Below are 12,964 nucleotides of genomic sequence, written 5' to 3' on the forward strand. Positions count from 1 at the left end.
TCTGGGAAATGTGCTTTTTGCCAAGTTCGCCCAACTTTACCGGCAGTGATGGAGCCAAGTTTCACGGCTGTTCGTACAACCCCGGGCTGACTCCCAGTTACATGTTGTACAACTTTATATCCTTGTAATAACACTGAAGCTTATCCCAAACTAGACCTACCCATTACCACAAGGATGGTTTTGTACAGCTTCTCAGACTGGTACTAGGAACAGGAATAGTAACATCCTTCAAAAGAGACCAGGCACCTCGATGCTGCTTACTGGGCAGCCAGGACCCTGCCCATACCATCCGCCAGAGGCAGCTGCCCCAAGACAGAACAAATGCTGGCATAATCACCTCAAACCTATTAAATGAGCATAAAGCCAGCTCCTCCAAAAAATCTCCTCCTTCTTGCTTTCCCTGTAAAATGGGTTCGTCCTTTATGAATCATTGGCTTGAGTTATTCATTTATTCATTTGCTTGGAAGTGGAGATGACTGCACAGGGTATTTTAAAGGTATTGAAGTAAATGATGCTTCCCAGGTGTCACAGGGGTAAAGAATCTGCCTGCCAATGCAGGAGATGAGGGTTCAATCCCTGGGTCAGGAAGGTCCCCTCAAGTAGGAAATGGCAACCCACTCCAGTATTCTTGGCTGGAAAATTCCATGGACAGAGGAGCCTGGCAGGCTATAGTCCATGGGGTCGCAAAGAGTAGGATACACCTAAGCAGACAGCAAACAAAAGTACATACAGGAGGACTTACCTGGTGGTCCAGTGGCTAAGACCCCGCACTCCCAGTGCAAGGGGCCTATGCTCAATCCCTGTTTGGGGAACTAGATATTACATGGTGCAACTAAGACCTGGCCCAGTCAAATAAATAAATAACTAATTTTTAAAAATAAAGTATACGTAGGGCAAAATAGACTATTTTTATTTGCCAACTGGGGAAAAAAGTACGTATGCTTGATTGATGCTGCTTATAATGACAGAATAAAATCAGAAACACCTCCCTCAGTCACTTTCTTTAAGTATAGTCTTGTTTTTACTGGAATAATTTTGGTTAATGCTATGCTTGCATCCTGGTGGCTCATGGTAAAGAATCTGTTGCAATGTAGGAGACAGGTTCAGTCCCTGGGTCAGGAAGATCCCTTGGGGAAGGGAATGGCAACCCACTCCAGTATTCTTGCCTGGTGAATTCCACAGACAGAGGACCCTGACAGGCTATAGTCTGTGGGATTGTGAAGTATAGGACAAAACTGAGTGACTGAAGCTTTACACCATCAGAGTTAGTTAATTGATTAGTCTGTTTATAGAACGTTTAGGGGGCCTCAGCATAATATCATAACTTATCCATTCATGTACTTGTTTATTGATTTATTAATTTCATTCTTCACTTATTTATCTCTGGGAAATCTCCTGGCTTGAATTATTCATTCCTTCATTTGTTTGTTCGTTTGCTTGCTTACAAAAGGTAATGTACATACGAGGCATATGATTTAAAAGATATTGTAGGGTGGAGACTTCCCTGGTGGTCCAGTGGCTAAGACGCTGCATTCCCAATGCAGGGGACCTGGGTTTGATCCCTAGTCAGGGAACTAGATCCCACATGCACAGCTAAGAGTTTACATGCCACAACTAAAGAGTTCGCATATCACAACTATGACCCAGCACAGCCAAATTAAATAAAAAAACCTTTTCCTTAAAGGTATTGAAGAGTGTGCAGGGGAAAACAGATCAGACCTTCTCCCCTGTTGCGCCCCCCACCCCCCACTTAGGAAAGGAAACTACTTATTACCAGGTAGACTTTTGTGTCCCTTTTCAGGATGGACCCTGTGTTCATGATTTTGTGTGTTTGTGTGAGAGAGAAAGAGACAGACAGATGGACGGACAGGTGGGCAGACAGAGAGAAATGCAATATACTATGCATACATGTCCCAGGGTTCTCACCCGGGGTGGCTCTGCCTCACAGTGACCTTCGGCAGTGTGTGGAGACTCTTCATTGTCACAACAGGAGGTGGGCAGCCATGGAATCTGATGGATGAGAGAACCAGGATACTGCTTAACACCCTAAGATGCACAGATCAGTCCCCAGCAAAGAATGGTCTGACCCCAAATGGCAGGAGTCTTGAAGTTAAGAATATACGGCTTTTATTATTATTATTATTATTATTTTACTTCTGAAGCTATTTGGACTATTGTTCCTCAAACAAGTTAGCCACAGTTTTGGAAACAAAGGTTGGAGGAATTAGCTGCCTCAGCGAAGCCCCAGTTCCTTCACCTGGCCTCATTTACAAAGATGAGTGTAGAGTGTGGAGAGGAGAAAGTTTAAAACTCACTGCAGAAAAGGAGCTTAATTTTGTTTTGGGATCCCCAGACCAGCTGTCAGCATGTGTAGTCTGAATGCACAGATGAGTAATTCACTGTGAATGGGAGATGTATGAAATAAAATAAAATGTCCCATAAATTGTGTTCTTCAAATCTGAAACCCCCATCTGCTCTGGAGCATTGATTAGAAACTGACTGAGTGCCACAGAAGAGGTTACAGTTGCCAGAATCCTTTGGACCCCAAGGAAACAGTGTGAGTTCCAAAGGAAATTTTCTATTTTGGAAACAAAGGTTGGAGAAATTAGCTGCTGCAGCGAAGCCCCTGTTCCTTCACCTGTCCTCATTTATAAAGACGAGTTATTAAAATAAATAGAAAGCTTGCCTGGCTTTTTAAACGGCGAGGCTCGCCACCCTCCATAAAATACGTTAGAACACACATCACCGACAGGGTAGAAGGTGTTTCAACTTCATCAAAAGCCTTGAAAAGGAGGACATCCTTTGTATCCATGCTTTCGGAAGTTTTGCAGGACTGATATTTATTTTAAATCAGAACTGCTCACAAAGCGAACCCCCTTTACAAAATGCATAGGATGGAGCCATCCTAGAGATGACCTCTACCGTTCGAGGCTGGACAGAGATATTATTTTTATAGAAAAAAAAAAAAAAGAGGATCTCTTTAATCAGCTTTAAAAAAACATTGTGAACAGTCACTTCTCTTATTTAAAAGTTTAACTTTACTTTCATCAATTTATAATCAGAGTTCCTCTGGTATGTTTGATTCCTGACAAACAAGGATAAAAGTCTTGTGCCCCCATTGCTAATGAGATGATAAAACAGCAGGGATCAAGTTTTTAATTACTACAGGCAATGCACTGGAGAGGTAGCGATGATATTTTCTATTGCATGTCTAAGTTGTAACTTCAGGCTTATGACAGTCCTGCTGTGCTCCTCTGCCTTTGATGATCAGTCATTTTTGTCTCCTGAGAACACACAAAAATTTCTGAGCTGGGATCCTGGGGGGCTGGCAATTATTGGCGTAACCTGGTGCAGGTTCCCCTCTTCAACCAGGATGCTCAGTAAGGATCCAGGATCTTAATGCCTGCCTTTATCCCGAAAGGGAAATTGGACATTCAAAATGGCTGTGAACTTTCCTACTCAAATGATACCCATTCTCATTCCACCAGCATGGGCTTGCCATTAATAATGAAATGTTTAATTGAATGGGGAGATTTCTGGTACATATGTTTTCCCTTTCTTTTCAAAGTCAAGCTTGAAATTTTTTTAAAACCCGCATTTTTATATGCTTTTGTATTTGTCACTCTAAGCTCTTTCAACACATTTCTCACAATATTCTCTTTGTTACTGCAGACAGTTGATAACTGGTATCTTTAGAGGTGTCATTTGGGATCAAGTGTGAGTCACACCAAGGTCACATGCTCTTATCCTGATGGAAATGGAATCTGGAAGTGGATTCCATTACTTCTTCATTTCACAAGACACACACACATCCCTCTGGACAGGCAGGGCGCTCTACCAAAAAAGCTTTCTTTATTTCTAGTCATAAAAACTAGAGCACAAAAAAAAAAAAAACTAGAGCACAGAATTGATTGGATTTGTGGATGATCACTAACCCAATCTGAATCCAACTAACCAGTATATCAATCAACTACCCAGTTCCTCAAACAACTAATCTTTGATCACTCAAATTGTTTCTAAATTGCAAAGTAAGATTGTGTCAGTATCAAAAGCATTGACTGAATCTACCAAGTGGTTTAAACTTCTAAAACTTTGAACCATAAAGGTAAAAAATGCATCTTCAGCTCCTACATTGGGAAAAGTCATAAATGAGGAGAGATTTAGAAATAGTAAAAGTAAATGGACTTTCCTTTGGTCCAACACCTCTTCAAATCAAAATGAACTGTATCCATTAGAAATTCCACTTTTATCAATATGACTTATTATGGCCTTTAAAAACTACCGTATATGTGAAATATAAAGTCCAGCTACTTGCAGTTATTTTTTCTTCTTGGAAAAAGGAAATTAAAGGTATTTTGATTGCATAATCTTTGTGGAATACAGAATTCATATTGCTTGTATTAGTCAGGATGGACCAAGTGTTGAACAGTGCAGAAGCTCAGGGGCTAAATGCAATAGATATTTCTCTCTTTCTTTCTGGAGTTTGTAACTTTTAAAATTTTTATTGCAGCATATTTGTTTTATTGGGTTAGCCAAAAAGTTTGTTTGGATTTTCCATATCGAATGGAAAACATGAACGAACTTTTTGGCCAACTCAGCACAATTGTGTGTTAGTCCCCCTGTGCAGCAAAGTGAATCAGTTATACATATACATATAGGCATTCTTTTTAAGATTCTTTCCCCATATAGGTCATTATAGAATATGGAGTAGAGTTCCCTGTGCTACACAATAGGTCCTTGCTGTTTATCTATTTTATATATGTGTATTTGTCAATCTTAATCTCCCAGTTTAACCCTCCCCCTAATTCTCCCCTGGTAACCATAAGACTGTTTTCTTTTCTTTTTTTTTCATAAGACTGTTTTCTATGTCTGTGAGTTTGTTTCTGTTTTGTAAATAAGTTCACTTGCACCATTTTTTTTTAGATTCCATATATAAGTGATATCATATGATATTTGTCTTCCTCTTCTGACTTACTTCAGGCTTCCCTGGTGGCTCAGTGGTAAAGAATCTGCCTGCAATGCAGGAGACTTGGTTTTGATCCCTGCGGTCAGGAAGATTCCCTAGAGGAGGAAATGGTACACTACTTTAGTATTTTTGCCTGGGAAATCCCATGGACAGAGGAGTCTGGTGGGCTACAGTCTCTGGGATCATAAGACTTGGATAGCAACTAAAACCAAACCCCCATCTGACTTACTTCAGTCAGCATAATAATCGCTAGGTCCAGCCGTGGGGTTGCAAATGGCATTGTTTTGTTCTTTTTTATGGCAGAGTGACATTCCACTGTATATAAGTACCAAGATGTTTGTTTCTTGTTTGTGGAAGTCCATGTGGATGTAACTGCAGTCTTATGACAGTCTGGGCAGTGGTCGGTGCTCCTGGGCAGCTCTCTCCAGGACCAGTTCCTCCAATCCAATTAACAGTGGGACCCTGGAATCTTCACACTGGCTGGAAACAGGGAAGGGACTAATTTGAAGACGCCAAGGGTTTCAGAAGCCATTCCCAGAAACACTTCTGGTTTTACTTTGCTTTAGCAAGGCATCACACAGATGCAAACAACCCAGCCAGAAAATGAATTGTTTTGGCTGGCAAACTTAAGAGACTTTTCTGCATTAATTATAATACTATTTTACCCATATAGGTTGCATTATAGTTGTTGAGCAATTGATCCTATCTCATTTCATCTTCAGAGTCTTGGATATTAGCCAGAGTCTACTATTATTTACCGATAAGAAAACTGAGGTTCAAAAATATTTATTTTCTTATCAGAAGTCAGACACATTACTCTAAGAACTAGAACCAAATGCTGGTTTTCTTATTCCTCTTTGATATTTGGTCTATCATTTTCTCACCTTGACTTAGGAAGTCTATTGTCCTTTAGAAATAGTTATTATAAGGAAATCGAAGACTCAGGTAAACAATATCAAAAGACATTTAATCCTCTGTATAACATAACTTGATGTGAAACTGACCATAAAATTCTAGTAATCTAAAGCGAAGGCGAAAAGGAAAGATATACCCATTTGAATGTAGAGTTCCAAAGAATAGCAAGGAGAGATAAGAAAGCCTTCCTCAGCGATCAATGCAAAGAAATAGAGGAAAACAGTAGAATGGGAAAGACTAGAGATCTCTTCAAGAAAATTAGAGACACCAAGGGAATATTTCAGGCAAAGATGGGCACAATAAAGGACAGAAATGGTATGGACCTAACAGAAGCAAAAGATTAAGAAGAGGTGGCAAGAATACACAGAACTGTACAAAAAAGATGTTCATGACCCAGATAACCACGATGATGTGATCACTCACCTAGAGTCAGACATCCTGGAATGTGAAGTCAAGTGGGCCTTAGGAAGCATCACTACGAACAAAGCTAGTGGAGGTGATGGAATTCCAGTTGAGCTATTTCAAATCCCGAAAGATGATGCTGTGAAAGTGCTGCACTCAATATGCCAGCAAATTTGGAAAACTCAGCAGTGGCCACAGGACTGGAAAAGGTCAGTTTTCATTCCAATCTCTAAGAAAGGTAATGCCAAAGATTTTTCAAACTACTGCACAATTGCACTCATCTCACATGCTAGTAAAGTAATGCTCAAAATTCTCCAGGCCAGGCTTCAGCAATACATGAACCGTGAACTTCCAGATGTTCAAGCTGGTTTTAGAAAAGGCAGAGGAACCAGAGATCAAATTGCCAACATCTGGATCATTGAAAAAGCAAGAGAGTTCCAGAAAAACATCTACTGCTGCTTTATTGACTATGCCAAAGCCTTTGACTGTGTGGATTGCAATAAACTGTAGAAAATTCTGAAAGAGATGGGAATACCAGACCACCTGACCTGCCTCTTGAGAAACCTGTATGCAGGTCAGGAAGTAACAGTTAGAACCGGACATGGAACAACAGACTGGTTTCAAACAGGAAAAGGAGTACATCAAGGCTGTATATTGTCACCCTGCTTATTTGACTTATATGCAGGGAGCATCACGAGAAACGCTGGCGATGAAGCACAAGCTGGAGTCAAGATTGCCGGGAGAAATATCAATAACCTCAGATATGCAGATGACACCACCCTTATGGCAGAAAGCGAAGAAGAACTAGAATCTCTTGATGAAACTGAAAGAGAAGAGTGAAAAACTTGGCTTAAAGCTCAACATTCAGAAAACTAAGATCAAGGCATCTGGTCCCATCACTTCATGTCAAATAGATGGGGAAACAGTGCAAACAGTGGCTGACTTTATTTTTTGGGCTCCAAAATCGCTGCAGATGGTGATTGCAGCCATGAAATTAGAAGATGCTTACTCCTTGGAAGGAAAGTTATGACCAACCTAGATAGCATATTAAAAAGCAGAGACATTACTTTGCCAACAAAGGTCCGTCTAGTTAAGACTATGGTTTTTCCAGTAGTCATGTATGGATGTGACAGTTGGACTATAAATAAAGCTGAGCACCAAAGATTTGATGCTTTTGAACTGTGGTGTTGGAGAAGACTCTTGAGAGTCCCTTGGACTGCAAGGAGATCCAACCAGTCCATCCTAAAGGAGATCAGTCCTGGGTGTTCATTGGAAGGACTGATGCTGAAGCTGAAACTCCAATACTTTGGCCACCTGGTGCGAAGAGCTGACTCATTGGAAATGACCCTGATGCTGGGAAAGATTGAGGGTGGGAGGAAAAGAGGACGACAGAGGATGAGATGGTTGGATGGCATCACCAACTCAATGGACATGAGTTTGGGTAAACTCCGGGAGTTGGGATGGATAGGGAGGCCTGGCGTGCTGCGGTTCATGGGGTCGCAAAGAGTCGGACATGACTGAGCGACTGAACTGAACTGAGCTGAAGCTACAGAAATCATCCTTATTTTTAATGTCCCACTTATTCACATAATTTGAAGACTACAAACTTTGGTAAAAAGTGTAAACAGAGAAAATCAGTAACCCCAGCTGCTGAAGTGATGTATCTTGAAATTCGTTTACAAATCTTATACTATTGAGGACCATATTAGCTCTAATTACTACATGGCTTACATTTGCATAATCTTAGTGACTGTGGTGTAGTTAAAACCTCATATTCCTTTCATGATGTCAGGTGGACTGGAGAACAAAAGATAGATATGTAGAACAATGATCTAACATAATCATCCAAATATATTCACACAGCTGACCAAGGTGGTAAAGATACCAGTGGAGACTCTTTTGGAGAAATTTTTAGTTTGGAAACATGTAGGTCAGAGCCCTATAACTGGTCAAACTGCTCCGCTATGAGAGTATTTTTAGCAAAACAGTTTATCAGACAATTTAGCTTTGGGACAGGTAGGAAGGTAAAAGCAGATCATCATTGGGATAGTTCAAAACCAGAGTTGAAACTATGAATGCAAAGGTGTAGGCATGATGCCAGAAATCATAGATATTGATGGATTTTCACAAAATGCCAACCACCATCCAGAGTCCTGGGTACATTATCTTGACTCCATACAGTAAAAATGCAAGGCAATGGTATTATTCCTCTCTTCTTTCTTTCAGTCAAAGACACAAAGTGAGAAATTGGCAAGTAGAGCCTTTTTTAAAAGCAGATCCAGGGGACTTCCCTGGTTACCCATCAGTTAAGACTCCCCATTCCTAACACAGGGGGCCCAGATTAGATCCCTGGTCAGAGAACTAGATCCCACATGTGCAGCTAAGACCTAGTGAAGCCAAATAAATAAATATTAAAGAAAGTGAGAGCTGGCTGGTTCCAAAGGCTGTGTTGGACTTATTGAAATTTACATTATGACTCTCAATAGGAGAGACAACCCCACCATGTCTCTGTAGCAGAGTGGCCGTGTAGTCCAATGGTTAGGAGGGTGGGCAATGGTGCCACACCTCTGGGATCCCGTCCTCCCCAAACTCCTGATCAGGCTACTTAACCCCGAAGTGTGTCAGTTCACCTGTTTACAGAGCGGGGGTGGTAATGTCTCATGTAGATTAAATAGGGAAATGTACATGGCAAGCACAGAGGAACCAAGCCAGCTATTACTATTACACCTTCCAGCTTGCCAAAGTTCATCAAGAGATCACCAGTCACTTCAGGGGCACGTTCAAAGCATCAACACCAACTTGCATATTGGTCCTTGGAAATCTTCAGAAAGCGACCATTTACATCACTTACAGACTCACATTTCAGGAGCAGGAAGTGTCCTCCTTCATGCTCTAAATAAAGATGAACTTTATTTACAGTATCAAATATGAGCAGTCCACTATATAGAGATGTTGGTCATGGCTAAAGTCAACCCATGACGTCAGAAAGGAAAGTTATTCCCCAGTAGGAAGTTCACACTGGTTTATCTGGACAGGATCTCCCAAGCCCCTTCCCATGTTCCACACCCTGCACCTGGCTTCCCAGGTCCCTCAGTGGAAAAGAATCCACCTGCCAATCCAGGAGACATAAGAGATACAGGCTCAATCCCTGGATCGGGAAGATCCCCTGGAGTAGGAAATGGCATCCCACTCTAGTATTCTTGCTTGGAAAATTCCATGGACAGAGGAGCCTGGCAGACTACTGTCTATAGGATCGCAAATAGTCGGACATGATTGAGTGCATACACACGTCTCCCAAGCCCCTTCCCATGTCCCACATCCTGTACTAGTCATCAGGAGCCTGAGGTCAAGAGGACCCTACATCTCCTGACCTCACACCAGAAGAAATGGCAGAAGGAGTTGGAAATATGCTCACTTTTTCTGTGAGAATCAAAAGTCCCTGGGTACATGCATCCCCTCAAATAGAAGCCAAATTAGAGATAGTCATATTAAGTGAAGTAAGTCAGAGAAGGAGAAATATCATATGACATCACTTATATGCAGAATTTAAAGGAAATGACACAAATGAATTTACTTACAAAACAGACCCAGAGAATGCACTTAGTGGTTACCAGGGAGATGAATTGGGGAAAGAATAGTTACGCAACATGGGATGAACATGCACACACTGCTATATTTAAAATGGATAACCAACAAGGACCTACTGTGTAGCCCAGTTCACCTACTGTGAACCCCTACTGTTCAATGTTATGTGGCAGCCTGGATGGGAGGGGAGTAGGAGGGGAGTTTAGGGGAGAAAGGATACATGGATATGTATGGCTGAGTCGCTCCGCTGTACACTTGAAATTATCACAGCCTCTTTTAAGTGACTATATTCCAATATAAAAACAAACAAGCAAACAGAAATCAAGAGATTAACATCGGCCTCATATATCCATGGATTCAGATAGATGCTCACATTGTATACAGTTAGTGCTGAGACCCCTATGCCTGGTCCCTTCCATCCTTTCGTGTACTGAATCTACACAGGCCTCGATTTGGACAGGAGTGAATTCAGAGCAATGGTTCTGAAATGGCTGAATTTGAGGCAGGTGAGAGAATCACATCCTTGGTGTTATTTCTTCAGTCTTTTTCTCCACCATGACTTTATAAAAGTTGCTGTCTGGACTGCATGCTAAGCCCCTCCTCCATGTCACACTTCTTTCCTCTCCACCGTCACATGGCACTTGGGCATGAAACCGTCTCCAAGACAGGATGCCATCAGTATAATAATGTTAAAAGTATACAGAAATGTAAGCTATGAAATTGAATGTTATTGATGAGCCCCTTAGTACATAAAAATTCCTACACCTGGCTACATTATAAATTCCTCTACCGTCTCTAAGCATGACAGGAAAACATCTTCTTTATTTGATATCTTTTGGGAATACAAAGCTGATTAAATGGGTGCTCCCAACATTCAGATTTGTCCTTAACACTGTACTTTCAAGAGGAGACTGTTCAAAGGTTTTGCAGTATGTGATGTGATGGCTATGATGTGATGGCTAAGGTTACCAGTCACTTGGACAGGGCTAAGAAATGCCCAGAAACTGGCAAAACATTGTATCTGAGTGGATCTAGGAAGCGTTTTTAGAAAGATATTAGCATTTGAACGATAGACTGAGTAAAGTGTTCCCTCACCCGCTTAAGTGGACATCATCCAATCCTTTGGTGGCTTGAACAGAACCCACCAAGAAGGTGAAAGAAAGATGAGTTCTTGCTCTCACTTCTTGAGCTGGGATGTCCATCGTTTCCTGCCCTTGAACTTCAGGGCTCCTGGGTCCTGGGCCTTTGGACTCTAGAACTTAAATCAACATCCCTCCGCCCACACCCAAGCCTAGTTCTCAGGCCTCCTGCGTCAGATTGGAAGAAACACCATAGGCTCCTCTGATTCCCAGGTCTTTGGACTCAGGCTGAATAATACCACCAGTTTTCCTGGATGTACAACTTGCAGACAGCTAATTGTGGGACTTCTCAGCCTCCATAACCACATAAGCCGTTTCCTATCTTACATACACCTCCTGTTAATTCTGTTTCTCTGGAAAAACCTAATACATATGATTTGCAAAATATCCAGCCCAGTGTCCTATACTTGGTCAAAGCTGCATTGTGAGTCACGAGTGCCAGGCACCTTTGCCTTCATGGGCTCTTCTTTTCTTTATAAGAATGATAACATTTATATTTTATGGTTGCATTGGTTTAAAGACTAATGTAATCCAGGCCAGATTATATTTACTTCTTCTTCTTTTGATTTTAAAAGAACTTAAAATACTTCTGTGGGCTCCTAAAAGAATCCATGTTCCTATGCCTACTGTGGTTTTCCCATGTGGCACAGTGGTGAAGAATCTGCCTGCCAATGCAGGAGATGCAAGAGATGTGGGTTCCATCCCTGGTTTGGGAAGATCCCCTGGAGAAGGGAATGGCTACCCAGTGCAGTATTCTTGCCTGGAGAATTCCATGGACAGAGTAGCCAGGTGGGCTACAGTCTATGGGGTTGCCAAGAGTCAGACACGACTGAGCGACTTCACTTTCACTTTTCCCTTTCATGCATTGGAGAAGGAAATGGCAACCCACTCCAGTGTTCTTGCCTGGAGAATCCCAGGGACGGGGGCGCCTGGTGGGCTGCCGTCTATGGGGTCACACAGAGTCGGATACGACTGAAGTGGCTTAGCAGCAGCAGCAGCAGATAGAAAACACTTCACACAGTGACAAAAATAAACAACACAAATGGTTTCCATAATTTGGAAACACTTTGTGTCATTCAGGATACAACTCATTGCCTGCAAAAAGACAGCAGAAGATCTAGTAATCACTATCACTTGGGGGGCTTGCAATGTCTTTCTGTTTTTTTTAAAAAATAATTTTTATTCATTTTTTTTGCCTCATCGCGGGTCATGTGGTATCTTATTACCCAAGCGGGAATCGAACCAGCATCTCTTGCAGTGGAAGCTCTTGACTGCTGCACTGCCAGGAAGTCTCTGTAATTTCTGAACATGTTTAAATGTTTGTCTCTTCGGCTACTTAGAAGCACTACTGTTCATCTACTTGCCTTTTGGTTTCTCTTACGAAATCACAGATGAACCCTCCCATTTCCTTGCAACATTACTCAGAACAGCTATGCAAGAGCTGGGTAGAAAAAACCTATGGTTTGGTAAGAATTGACACAAAGCTATAGAGGTTCTGGTGAAGGAAGGAATTGGGGCAAACACCCAATGATTCACATTTCAACAGCCTGAGATCCTTCAAAAGCAAACTGGTGCGGCAACAGCCCAAAGCAAACAGGGGAAAATCCATCTCATGATAGGAGGAGGAAAAGGGTTAAGTTGTTGACAAAATCTTGGCTTTGCTTCCAGATCGGACTGTGGTTTGGATGACATCAGCATCTTCTGAATGGCAGGTTATTCAACATTTTAAAAATAATTTAATTAATTATTTATTTCTGGCTCTGCTGCGTCTTCACGCTGCTCAGGCTTTTCTCTAGTTGCGGTGAGAGGGTGTGAGGGCTTCTCACTGCGGTGAGTTTTCTTGTTGAGAAGCACGGGTTCGCGGGGGCCGGGGCTTCAGGAGTTGTGGCAAGTGGGCTCAGTTGTTGTGGTTCCCAGGTTCTAAAGCACAAGCTTAGCAGTTGCGGCACTTGGGTTT

At 41.8% G+C, this 12,964-nt stretch overlaps 1 non-coding gene across 1 annotated transcript; it reads left to right on the forward strand.

The window, feature by feature from the left end:
* Positions 1-1,501: 1,501 nt before the first annotated feature.
* Positions 1,502-1,574, forward strand: TRNAG-CCC. Its single transcript has one exon. It is a non-coding gene; the product is annotated as a tRNA-Gly (tRNA).
* The last annotated feature ends 11,390 nt before the right edge of the window (positions 1,575-12,964 follow it).

Source organism: Cervus elaphus, chromosome 5 (genome assembly GCF_910594005.1).
Source record: "Cervus elaphus chromosome 5, mCerEla1.1, whole genome shotgun sequence".
Taxonomy (NCBI): Eukaryota; Metazoa; Chordata; class Mammalia; order Artiodactyla; family Cervidae; genus Cervus; species Cervus elaphus.